The sequence below is a fragment of the Podarcis melisellensis genome, assembly GCF_964234715.1.
Source record: "Podarcis melisellensis genome assembly, chromosome: 9".
Lineage (NCBI taxonomy): Eukaryota > Metazoa > Chordata > Lepidosauria > Squamata > Lacertidae > Podarcis > Podarcis melisellensis.
In genome coordinates, this window is record NC_138541.1 from 11,898,480 (window position 1) to 11,912,644 (window position 14,165).

Genomic DNA, 14,165 nt, shown 5'->3' on the forward strand with positions numbered 1-14,165 from the left:
GGGGGCGTCTTATACATGGGGGCATCTTATAGATGGAAAAGTACGGTATATTGTAGTTTAGATTAGGATTGTAGTCTGAGCTGTGACACAGACTCAACACATGTCCTACATCCCTGGTCATTGATAAAGCATCAAAGAGAAGAGCGCAGAGAGAGCGCAGGCTGGGGACATGACCAGCTTATATAGTGAAATATACTCGGAGTCGAGAGTGGATTTCATGCTCTTTATTCAGCTCATAGTGGTGAGGAGGAATGGAAGTTCCCCAGAATGTCTGCTTTATATACATTATTTACACAATGGGCCCCATGTGATTGGCTAATTCTGGGATTCACCTGTAGGCCAATCAGGTTGCGGATTCACTTCCACCTGGAGCTGGATTGGGTGGCTCCTGTGGACCAATCAGACTACTGCATTCTGGACCCTATTGTTCTAGGACTAATCAGACTGCTGCATTCTGAATCCTATTGTTCTAGGACCAATCAGACTGCTGCCTTTTGGATCCTATTCAACTCAGTACATAACACATAGGCTGCACCCCTTTACCTGGCTGGACACAGTGGGAGTGGCTCTCACAGGGTGGATTTCCTGCAGACCCTGTGAAATCCAGCTTTCTCTGTTGTGTGTGCCTTTCTAGCAATCAGAAGTAGTGGCTTTGACTGCCCTATTTTAGATATCCCCCAGTTTGTTCCCTGGCTTTCTTTGCCTTTCCCCTGATGTTCCATGCATTCACAGTACATACAAGACAAGTAGGACTGCCAACAAGTTAGAAGACTTTTGATCAGTTATTTCCCTGGCTATTAATCACAGAACAAATTAACGACTCAATTGAATTTCATGAAATGTACATCTATTAGAATGTCAGTACAAATGCTTTTCTGAGGATTTTAAAGGAAAGAGAAGATTTGTTTCATTGAAAAAGAAAGGAAGAAGCTTCTGGTGCCTTTTAATCAGATTTGTAGAAATGAATAATGTCCTTTTCGTAGCAATATGCTGAAGCAAAAATGACTTTGCAAAAACACATGGAGCTGCAAGACCTAACAGTGCTGTGGAATATTCAGATCTAGAAGATATGCTGACATTGGTTTCAGCTGAACAATCTTTGATTGCATATCATTCTTATGGCTGGAAGAAAAGCCACAGGCCCCAATCCACATAGTTAGTCATGACAAACTCCTACTGAAAGTAATCAAACTGAAGTTAGTTATGACTAACTTGTTCCATCAGCTTCCATGGGAGTCACAGCTAAACAGTTTGAAGAACTTTCTCATGGTATGCAAGAGCTGTTCAACAGTAGAACAGACCAAGATAATAATGCCCACTCACACCATAAAGAGTTCATAACCCACCTCCTCTCAGCAGCCAGGAACATCATAACCAGACACCGGAGAGACCTGTCAGGAGTAAGTATGGACCAATGGTATCAAATAGTACGGGAAACAGCCTTACTAGAAAAACTAACCGATAAACTGAAGCTGACATGGGGGCAAATAGAAGATGCCTTCACCCTGGTATCAGGGCCAGATTTAGGTTTGATGAGGCCCTAAGCTACTGAAGGTAATGGGGCCCTTTATATGTCCATCTGTCCTTTGCCAACAACAAATTGTCCCTGTTTTTTGTATTGAATATATGCTATATGGTAATTTATGGACCTAATAGGTATCTAAAGCCATTTGCACATGCAGAATGTAGGCACCCTACATTCTGCAAACCAGTGATATTTTAGGGAGCAGGCTAGCAGGCGGGGCCCATTACTAACATCATAGGAACCTACACAACACAAAACAAAACACTGTTGCTGTAGGTAGGTTTTATTTTATTTGTTTTCTATATTATATTTTGAAAATGTACATCCTTTAAATTTTTGGGGGGGGGGCAAGAGAGGGGGGCCCTAAGCTATAGCTTGTTTAGCTTATATGTAAATCCGGCACTGCCCGGTACAGTGGTACCTCTGGTTGCGAACGGGATCCGTTCCGGAGGCCCATTCACAACATGAAAAGAGTGCAACCCGCAACGGTGCATCTGTGCATGCGTGGGTTGCGATTCGCTGCTTCTGTGCATGCGCGTGACGTCATTTTGTGCTTCTGCACATGTGCAAGCAGCGAAACCCGAAAGTAACCCTTTCCAGTACTTCCGGGTTGCCGAGGGACGTAACCTGAAAGAACATAATATGAAGCGGACATAACATGAGGTATGAATGTATGGCTTCCCTTTATCACATACACAACCCAACAAGACAACAAGAATCTGTCGACAGCATGTGAATCAATCTGGTTAACCTGATTCAAAAACACCCACCCACCTACCTCACTCACACATGAAAACAAAGTTCACCACAGCCAATCACAAACAAACAACTTACACCCTAGGCCAATCCCAGCCTCTCTCACCACCAAAGGAACACAAGTGAACAGCAGAGAACCTGCACAAGCGATGCTGGCACAAAACCCCACACATACATTAAGCAGAATAGAAGCATTTCCTCCCGACCCCTCCCCACACACCATGCCCCCCCTCCACCTCTTTGCCTCTTTTCTTCCCAGTGTAACACTAATGTCTCAACAAATGAATCTGATCTGTAGAAAATGTAACTTGAAAAGAGAGACATCGCACGTACTTTTGTAAACCAAGAAATCTTTAATAAAAATATGTTAAAACAACAGTAGAACAGACTACTTGGGAATGTTGGTGGACATAATATGACTCTATGGATGAAGCCATTGTCTTTCTTGCTCTATGATCTTCTAGTTTAGGTGCAACCTGAAAGGCAACGTCATCTAAGCTGATTTTCTCTTTGATCCAAAATGAGGGCACTGAAGCCAGGGAGTCACAACACAATAGTTTCAAGCTTTTTGTACCCTTGAACCACAGCGTGTTCATAGAATCGCAGAGTTGGAAGGGACCCCAATGGTCATCTAGTCCAGCCCCCTGCAATGCAGGAATCTCAGCTAAAGCATCCATGACTGATGACCATCCAACCTCTGCTTAAAAACCTCCAAGGAAGGACAGCCCACAGTCTCCAGAGGGAGACTGTTCCACCGTCAAGCAGCTCTTGTTGTCAGTCCCCATGAAGCAATGAATCATGGGTCAAATTTTAGCCCATCGGAGTTAAAACATTGGGTGGAACGATTTCCCCAGTTAAAACCTGCAGACCCAAGATAGCGATTTCCTTTTTCTTAATGCAGCTTTCTCCAGCTGATGCCCCTCAGCCTTTACCACTCTCCCCCCTCCAAAATAAAAAAGCCCCTCTCCTAAAAGGATCTGGTAATAATCCGCAAAGCATATGAACCGCTAGATGACTGGCAATCCTCAAATCCGTTCCGCTCTATTCTTTTCCAAAGGAATGTCTCCAATCTGACGGCACTCATTCCCCTCTTAACAGATGTTGGAGCCGCGGGCTGCTGGTCCTAAGGGGGAAAGAGGCTGGGTTGTCCTTTATTGACATCCTCTGTCAGAAGTCAATAAACTGTCATTGGGTCTTCAGTAGTCCCAAACAGGTGTTTTCTTTTCCTCCCTGTCTCACTAGCAAAACCTCCTAAGATCTTGCCTATCGATGGTCCCCCGGTTACCACTTACCGCTCCCAATGACAGGTGTTCCTCTCTATTACCAGACAACAGGTGCTCCCTTTCTGACTACTGCCAAATGCAAAGAAGACTTGGTGGCAAACAAAGCCCATTTGCAAAAACCGATTGCTGTAATTAAAAGATGCAGGAAGTCCATATTGCGAAACGTAGGAGCATCGGCGAGGAGACTTATAGGCCACAGATTGTGTTGCGGCGCATTTCTCCTTCCAAGGCAGATAACATCTGAACGCACGCCCTCCTTTAGTTTGAAAAGAATGGGTTTAGTCGGAAGGGAGCACTTAGCGATGGGGAGGGTCCCTCGCATCCTGAAATGGAAACAGAGCTCGTTTTCCATCTGTTTGCAATGCTCCTTTCATAAGCTTTTTTTGCGGTGTGTCGGAAATTGCAATCGCAGCCCAGCATTAGACTCTAACAGGGTCTTAGCAGGGGTGATGCCAGACTGAAATTGTATCTGCACAGGGCACTCGTGCCAGTTTCTTTTCTCCCTGGGAAATTACTCCCACGTAGCACTTGCCTGTGCTTCACTTTCATGAGGATGCACCAACCACAAACCATTTATTGCTAACTAGCTAAAGGCCTGTCAGGTTTGTCAGCCAGGGATGCGGGAATGGGGTCTGGAAATAGAACAGCTAGCTCAAAGCAAAAACAAAAACTACGGCATGATAATAATTACTTCCAAGCTGTGAAAGCTTTGCATGCTGATTTCTGAAGATCAGACTTCTGTTAAGAGCATAAGGGAAATGAAAGAGTCTTTGCTCTGCCCATCGAGATGAGGAACTGTATAGCTCAGTAAAGGGCAGCTTGAGGTCTGGGGTTCCCATGAGGTCCCAATCTCAGTTTCCCAGAAATAACTTTTTCTATTTCTTTTTAAATGCCTAACCTGGTTTTTCCACAAAAAATATAATCCGAAGGGCACTGGCGAAGGAAGAGGAGTGCGGGGGGAGCGCATTGCCCCCAGTAGCGCGATCCCGGTGGGGTGCCATCGCAGCTGCCCCCCTGCCCGCGCTGAGTGCCACGCCCCCAGGACGTATGCCAGCCCCACTTCCGCCTGCTCTCCACACACACACACACACACCCCCCCGGTGCTGGAGCATGAAGCTCCGCCACTGCTGAAGGGCTTGTAAAGGTAAAGGGACCCCTGACCATTAGGTCCAGTCACAGATGACTCGGGTTGCAGCACTCATCTCACTTTATTGGCCGAGGGAGCCGGCGTACAGCTTCCGGGTCATGTGGCCAGCATGACTAAGCCGCTTCTGGCGAACCAGAGCAGCGCACAGAAACGCCGTTTACCTTCCCACCAGAGCGGTACCTTCCCACTATTTATCTACTTGCACTTTGACATGCTTTCGAACTGCTAGGTTGGCAGCAGCTGGGACTGAGTAACAGGAGCTCACCTCGTGGTGGGGATTTGAACTGCCGACCTTCTGATCGGCAAGCCCTAGGCTCTGTGGTTTAGACCACAGCGCCACCGCATCCACCCACCCAGTGCCGAAGCATGAAGCTCCGCTACTGCCGAAGGGCTTGTAGCAACCCTTAAAAATAAAATTAGAATAATGTATAACATTAACCCAAAGCCAGTAAATTAAATCATTATATTAGGGAGAATTGCTTTGCAATATGTGTATTAGTCAAAACTGCAAATGAGATATTTGGGTAAAAATTTAGTAAAGTGCTGATGAATTTTCATGGAAACTTTTTTTAAAAAAAAATTGCAAACAAATTTGGAAATGTGCAGAGCTCAAGATTGGGGAAATGTGAAATTAAAAGAAAACAAAATCAACACCCCCCACACTACCCAATTGTGATATAAATGTCTCATCCAGAAGCACCAACAGGAACATAGGAAGCTGAGAAATGCTAAATCATACTATTGGTCCACCTAACTCAGGATTCTGTACACTCACAACCACAGCTCTCAAGGTTTCAGGCAAGAGACAGTGCCAAGACTCTACAGAGATGCTGGGGACTGAACCTAGGACTTGGGGGGGGGAGTTATATATATATTTTTAAAATTGTTAATTTAATTTTTTTAAAAACCAAAATCAAGGATAACAAAGGTACATATAACATCTCTGTTTTCCTTTCGTAGATATGAATTTGGTGTGAGCCACTGCTCTCATAGGTCTTGTGAGGTTTACGGAGAGAGAGAGAAGTGGGGAGAGAGAGAAGGGGGATAATGATCTTGCATTCTTTTGCTTTCTTGGAGCTCCCTGTAAACAGAGGGAAGGGCCTGACACCGAGGGATAGGGAGTGGAGGGAGAGCTACCAGCCAGTCTGGAAAACCGCTTCATTAAGACAGGAGCAACCTTTAGAAGTCTCCGGGTGTTCTTTGTTCTATTTGCCAATCAGATGGCCAGCAGTTCGAATCCCCGCGACGGGGGTGAGCTCCCGTTGCTCAGTCCCTGCTCCTGCCAACCTAGCAGTTCAAAAGCATGTCAAAGTGCAAGTCGATAAATAGGTACTGCTCCGGCGGGAAGGTAAACGGCGTTTCCATGCGCTCCTCTGGTTTGCCAGAAGCAGCTTAGTCATGCTGGCCACATGACCCGGAAGCTGTACACTGGCTCTCTCAGTCAGTAAATCCCAGAGTCATCCGCAACTGGACCAAATGGTCAGGGGTCCCTTTACCTTTACCTTTAACTGTAAGTTAGCCAAGAGTTTCACTCTCTTTCCCTGACTTGCAAGTGACCTGCTCTCCTTGTCGGCTTCCTGATGTGACCACATCTCCTGGTCCAAATTCCATAGTTTAACTGGGGATTGTGTGAGGATTCTTTCATCCGTCTTGAATCTCCCATCATTCAGCTTTTTTGGATGAACTCATTTGGTTCCAGTGTCATAAGAGAGGGATTAAAGTAAAACCTATCTCTGTCCACTCTCTCAACTCCACGCATCATTTCACAAGCCTCTCTCATTACCTGCTTGCTCACCTTTCTACTAAAACAAGAAGCCCGTAACACTGCAATCTTTGCTCATACAGGTGTTCCTCAGGGAACAGGAGCATAGGAGGCTGTCATCACACCATGGGCCCATCTAGTGCAGCACTGTCTACACTGATGCGATGTCGGTACAAACTCTCTATATAATCTATACAGAACATTGAACAATATGAAATATGTGAAATATGCACTCTCTGCAAAACCAAGTAAACAGAAATCTTCTAAATCTGTGAAAGTCACAGAATATGACACTCTTGATGGATTCTCTTGAAAACATAGAACCAAATAAACATGTCTTATAGGTCTCTGAAAGTCTTTGTGGGCTATGCAGGTCTCTGAGAGAAGCAATAGGTCAGATTCTTATCTGGTGAAAACAAGCCGTAAAGCTTTGTTTTATGACGTCCAACGCTGCTGAAGTGGTCCACAAACAGACGTAGTGAACAGTGATTCCAGATATATCCACTGTTTCGTGGAATTCTTCTTCAGCACAGCAGAAGGATACAGAAATGCTTCAAAAACCCATCTATATGGTGAATGGAATTGTATGAATAATTGCTATGGAGCTGTTCTTCCTTGCAGATTTTTAAGCAGAGGTTGGATAGCCACCTGTCATGTATTCTTTAGCTGAGATTCCAGCATTGCATGAGTTTGGACTAGATGACCCTTGGGGTCCCTTCCACCTCTACAATTCTATGACTCTATTATTCTAATCCTGACATTAAGCATGTTGGTTATATGAGGTCGGTCACCCACAAAATGCCAGAGCATCAGACTCTCTTTCCAGCATCCGAGAATGGGTACAGATTTGTGGACAGCAAAGGAATGGTGAGGGTTAATGGGTTCTTGTTATTGTTCTTATTGTAAAAAATGTCACGCATAAGTACTTTGGAATCCAGTGTGTGCAACGAATATCTGTATTTTGGGAAAACATAGATAAACCTGTTGAAAAAGAAGAATGTAAAGGAGAGATTTGGGGAGATGAAAACAAGGACTGCCATGATAATATGCCAGTGATTTGCTTTCATTAAGACATAACATAATGACAAAGCTATGATGCATTTCATGGATCATTGAAAGCAAAATATTATGTATTAGAATGTGAATAATGAATACGTTTGCCCACAAGTACTATTAACGCTGTGATGTTGATTGATGTTTCAGTTTAAATGTAATACGTGGTGGTTTTAGGAGCTGCTATTGTTTTTTTAAAAAAATATTTGAAAGTATTGATGAATACGTGTATGTATTTAGATTGTCCTCTTGAGAGCGTTTTTTTAGTGTATCATTGTTTTCAAAACGTATAAAGAATATTATTAAAGGATGTGTTTCTGAAGGAATGACACCAGGGACACAGGTGGCGCTGTGGGTTAAAGCCTCAGCGCCTAGGACTTGCTGATCGAAAGGTCGGCAGTTCGAATCCCTGCGGCGGGGTGCGCTCCCGCTGCTCGGTCCCAGCGCCTGCCAACCTAGCAGTTCGAAAGCACCTCCGGGTGCAAGTAGATAAATAGGGACCGCTTACCAGCGGGAAGGTAAACGGCGTTTCCGTGTGCAGCTCTGGCTCGCCAGAGCAGCGATGTCACACTGGCCATGTGACCCGGAAGTGTCTCCGGACAGCGCTGGCCCCTGGCCTCTTAAGTGAGATGGGTGCACAACCCCAGAGTCTGTCAAGACTGGCCCGTACGGGCAGGGGTACCTTTACCTTTACCTTTACCTTCTGAAGGAAAGCCAGAGAAAGGAAAGTTGGAAGAGGAGAATCACAGAATCATAGGCTTGTAGAGTTGAGGGTCATCTAGTCCAACCGCCTGCAATGAAGGAGAGTCCACCACCTTGCGTGGGAGTCCATTCCACTGTCGAACAACTTTTACAGTTGTTTTTCCTGTTACTTAGTCAGCATCTCCTTTCTTGTAACTTGAATCCATTGGTTCAGGTCCTACCCCCCAGAGCAGGAGAAAATAAGCTTGTGCCATCTTCCATGTGACAGCCCTTGAGATATTTGAAGATGGCTATCACATCTCCCCTCAGTCTCCTCTTTTCCAGGCTAAACATACCCAGTTCCCTCAACCATTCCTCATAAAGGTTGGTTTCCAGACCCTTGATCACCAGACCCTCTGTTTACACTCCAGCTTATCAATATCCTTCTCAAATTGTGGTGCTCAGTCAGTTGAGAGTGGATCAGTCAGCAGTGCAGACATCATGGTGGAGCAGATGAGCCGAACTGATGTCCCGGCAGGTGAGTTGCTGCTTACTGAGATGGTGAGGAATGAGTTGACAGACAGTCCATTGTGGTGCAAACACACCAGTTGAGCCAATCCAATGTTCCTGCCATTGCATTTCCACCTTGAAGCGCTCACCAACCCTTTGTTTCTCACCTTTTCCCTCTCAGTAAGCAGCAGTGATTCACCTGTCAGGAGGTCAAGGAAGCACCTCCTTCCCAGCTTGCCACCTGCTACTCTCAGTAGGCAAGTGCTAGAATAGTAACATATGAGACCTCAAGATGGAAACCTGTTTTACTTTCATTGTTTGAAATCCCAAACAGTGAGGCTCCCTGAGGAACCCACTGGCCTGTTTTGTCTGCATTTCTTTCTGCTGCCATCCCACCTCACCCTTAATCATGTCAATTTGTTACTGTGGTTTGTGAAACACAAGAGCAGTCAAGTACAACATTCCTAGAGTGAACAGGTTTACACATGGGGAGGAATGTATGTCCAGCCAGCAGGTAAACTTCCTGCTTCCTTCTGGGCTGGGACAGACTTCCTCTGCATGTGACTAGAGGTAGGTGTGGCCTCACCTGTGCGGGTAACGACAAAAGCACAGGACAGGGCAGCCATCTCTCTCTTTTTTGACTACATGCATCGAAGAAGCACATCTGCTTAGCCAAGGATGCTCTCTTGGCTCCAGCCAAGAGAGGACAAAGGGACTGTCTTCTTATGATATAGTTTCCAGGTATATGTTACTTTTCTAAGCCAAGTCTGCCTTCTGGGATCCTATTGTGAACAGAATGATATGTGAGTAAAAAATTTTTATACTTTTATAGAAGACTGTGTCGTGTCTTATCTTTTATGAGGGAATAAGGGGGAAATATCAGAACAGTTATTATAGAGGCTTTAGCGAGCCTGAGCAAACGTATCCGCTGCAAGTTTAAAAAGGGGAATGTTACTCTGCTAAAATTGTGAACTTGTTAACACAAGTTGGAAAAGGCTATAATCAGACAATATATCCCCTCCTGCGTCCCTGAACATTCCCACAGTTACATCATTCAAAGGCCAATTGTTTTTCTTTTTTCTTTTTGTAAACACAGTTTCACTTACAATACACACTGCATTGTGGGTTTTGTAGTCTTAAGGGCTGCATAAACAGTCCTTCTTGCATATGCATCTCTTGCTCAAGGGAACAAAAATGGTTTGTTGTGAAGGGTTAAAAAAAAATATCACACCAACCCAGATGGTTTGGCACAAAAGAGGTTAAAATAGCATGAGAAAGCGCAGATGGCTTGGTGCAAAAATGTCAAAAAAAATATTGCGAGAATGCAGATATTGCAAGAACACATGATGGTTGTTCTTGTAAGCACGACTCGTAAGTGGATTTGTCAAAGGCATGGTGGATTTCTATGAACAGCTGCCAACTTTTTTGGATCTGGGGTTCAGAAATGGCAGAACTGCTACATTCAACCCAAATTCCACTGTTTTTGAATTTCAGGAGCAACTCTAGACTAAAATGTTCCAGGAACAACTTTTGTGGAGTGAAGGTCTGGAGAAAAAGCCTTGCAGATTGGAGACAAACACACAGCTGCTCCTATATATGGAAAGCATCATATAGAACTGTAGTCCCCACCCCTCAACGGATCACTTGAAAATTGCTGAAGGTTTTGGTGGACCACTTAATGATTTTTCTGCCTGTTTTAGTACTTGCAATGTGCTATGTAAGATGCTGGGTGATTTTTAATTATATGCTTAATGCTTCTTCTTTTTCTTGTATATTGTCTTTTCCATTGTATTATATTGTATTTTCTTGTGGGTATGGGAGCAACCCGGGCAAGAATGACAGTGGGGCATCCTCACTTGGGTTGCCCCCATACCCAGGAGAGAAGACCTTTGGCTGTTAAAGCCAAAGTGCATAGGATTTCTCGCAGTCCTAATGACTTCCTGGCCTGGGTGATATTTGAATGACCTACTCATTAATAATCTGGAAGTAAACATACTAGCCATTGCAGTTCTGCAGGTATTCTCACACCTACCGGTACTTAAATCAGTGTAAGGGTGCCAACTTGAATAAAATAAGGGGGGCTGGTAAGCCCCTCCCCACATAATACATCACATTACAGGCACACTATTTGAATGGCAATGCCCATCAACATGGGAGTGGGGCAGCCTCAACAAAAATGTTTTATGGGCGACTAAAGACCTTTGGGGCCCTATGAGCTGAATGCTATGAATCAGTGTGTGGCTTTTGCACTTCAAAATACCATTAAAAACAAACACCAAGACTTCAGGTTAACTTGAGGCCTAGGGTGTCGACCCCTCACTCTACCCCCTGCTTCTAGGGTGAGAAGCTAGTCCAAGAATATCAGCAAGGTATGTATATATCAGGGGACGCGGGTGGCACTGTGCATTAAACCACAGAGCCTAGGGCTTGCCGATCAGAAGGTTGGCAGTTCGAATCCCCGCGACAGGGTGAGCTCCCGTTCCTCGGTCCCTGCTCCTGCCAACCTAGCAGTTCGAAAGCACGTCAAAGTGCAAGTAGATAAATAGTGGGAAGGTAAACGCTGATCTGGTTTGCCATGCACTGATCTGGTTTGCCAGAAGCGGCTTAGTCATGCTGGCCACATGACCGGGAAGCTGTACACCAGCTCCCTGCCAATAAACGGAGATGAGCGCTGCAACCCCAGAGTTGGCTACGACTGGACCTAATGGTCAGGGGTACCTTTACCATATACGATCAGTCAGGCACCCTGTGTTTTCGCATTCTGGAGCACATTCGCAGCCGCGCTGGGATTATGATTATTTTGTCAAGGTAGCGCGCAACTTAATGAATCATATACATCAGGGAAAGGAGAAAGTGGAGAGCACCTGGGGCGGGATGGTTCCCGGCTTCTTGCAGGCGAGGAGACAGCCAAGGTCTCACGCACAGGCGTTGTCCTAACCGAAGGGAGCGAGACTCCTGGTGGCGTCGGCGGTGTCTGGATAGGAGCGCGCGCGCGCCTTGAGCATCGCACACGTCGGGTGAATAATTCATTGGCCAGCCAGGTAGAGGCGAGCGGGGCGAGGCGCGGCACGTAGCAACCCCGGGCCAGTCTTGTTCTGGAGGACTCTCATTTGCAAAAAGACAACGTCGGGCGCTCGAATCCTGAACGTCGCCAGGACGGCCCACTGACTTCACTAGGGCCACCCGCGCCTGCCAACACGCCCCACAAGGCGGCCAAGGAAACTGAAGTTTGCCCAGTCGGTTCTTAACGGCGTGAACACACATACACAACTGGGGGGGGGGGTGATCCCTGGTGTTTTTTAAGAGGGGTCATGACTTCCAAGCGAAGGTGTTCAAGTAAATATTGTATTTTAAGATAATTTGCTCCCGAGGCCTCCCGATCCACAACTGCGTTGGAGGCAACACGAAAGCCAAACAGGCGATTTGTGTCCCCCTAGGGTTCGATCCCGGATCCCGTTTTTCAACGTCATTCCTTGCGGATAGAAAGAGCGTTCATCTGGGCATGTACAGAGCAGCATCTCTCCTGTGATTAACCACAGCCAAACTTAATATTTTTTGGAGGTAAAGAGAGGAGGTTGGTTGTCAGTACAGAGAAGTCACGGTTCTCAGAGTTCGAGCCTTTGTATCCTTTTTTTTTATTTTTACAGCAATTCTAGTTTTAAACAACAGTGCGTATGATAAGTAAGATTGTGAATTTGGGTTTAGTTTCTTTTCCGTGAAGATGCCACTTTAAACACAGCCGGTGGAGCGTCTCACCGATTTCAGTGGGAGCTGCTTCGGAGTAAAGTCCACATAGACCCGGCGTTTTCCCAGTAGTGATGTATGGAAGTGAGAGCTGGACCATAAAGAAGGCTGATCGCCGAAGAATTGAGGGTTTTGAATTATGGTGCTGGAGGAGACTCTTGAAAGTCCCATGGACTGCAAGAAGATCAAACCTCTCCATTCTGAAGGAAATTAGCCCTGAGTGTTCACTGGAAGGACAGATCGTGAAGCTGAGGCTCCAAGACTTTGGCCACCTCATGAGAAGAGAAGACTCCCTGTAAAAGACCCTGAGGTTGGGAAAGATGGAGGGCACAAGGAGAAGGGGACAACAGAGGACGAGATGATTGGACAGTGTTCTCGAAGCTACCAGCATGAGTTTGACCAAACTGCGAGAGGCAGTGGAAGACAGGAGTGCCTGGCGTGCTTTGGTCCATGGGGTCAGGAAGAGTCGGACACGACTAAACGACTAAACAACAAAAAGACACGGGCTGCTTACAGATTGGGCGGACAGTCAAACGCTGGAAGGCCCGCCTAGTCAAGCATCCTGTTCTCCTGTTCTCACGGTGGACAAGCAGATGGCCACGGGAGGCCCGCAAGCAGGATCTGAGCGCAACAGCACTCTCGCCTCCTGCGCCTCGCAGCAAGTGGTGTTCGGAGGCGAACTGCCTCTGTCGGCGGAGGCAGAACGTAGCCACCGTGGCTAGGAACCAATGATAGCTTCGCCGATGCAATCCAAACATCAGGGCTTCAATGGTACCTGCGTTGGCCTGCCAGAAACATCCCTATTCCGAGACTCTTCTCCAGAGCTGAAATAGCTTTCCACCTGGATTTTCCTTTCCTTCCAGCGAGGAGGAGCGAGTGTCCCCTGCCCTATTCCGCAATCTGCAACCGGATCCACTACCTAGTTAAACCAGCGTCATGCTGCAGCCCTCAACACGCACACACAATACTCCTGCCCGTCAAATGTTGCTGGACTACAACAGCTCCCAATGTCCCTGACCATTAGGCTGGCCGGGGCTGATGGGAGTTGGAGTCCAACAATACCTGGAGAGCCACACAGGTCCCCCACCTCCGGCACAAGGGCGCAAGTAATCTCCAGTTCCACACACTGAGGCTTACTTCTGAGTAAACATGTTTAGGGTGGCGCTTCAGCGCGCGCACACACACTTTCCGCCTTCCTTTCTTATTTTATTCTTCATCCGGATCTGGCAAGCCGGAATGAGCTATGCAAGACCACTGGACCACTATTCTTTTTCTAGAAGACAGTTGCCCCAAGAATACAACACCCTTGTTACATTTTTGTTTATATTTTAAAAATCAACGTCAACTCTATTCCAAAGGTAGATTGCCTCTAAAAGTGGACGTTTAGCTATCTCACTTACAGATCGCTCCTCCTCAAGGTGTCTCCTAACCACCTGATCTAATCTAATGACCATCGCCAGTACTGGTAGCAGGGAATTCCAGGGACCCCCCTCGGCGTAAATCATCCCGACCTAAGATGTTTGTGAATTGAGCTGTCTTGATCCTTTTCCCCAACATCACATGAGTATCGGATCCATTCTGTCCCACTCCCGTTCAAGTTGCCTCCAGAGAATGTGGGCTGGCTGGGGGTGGCTATGTTTCCCCCCCTCCTCCGGGGAGCCCCTTTCGCTTGTCTCCGTTTATGAATTATTCGCAATCCGCTAG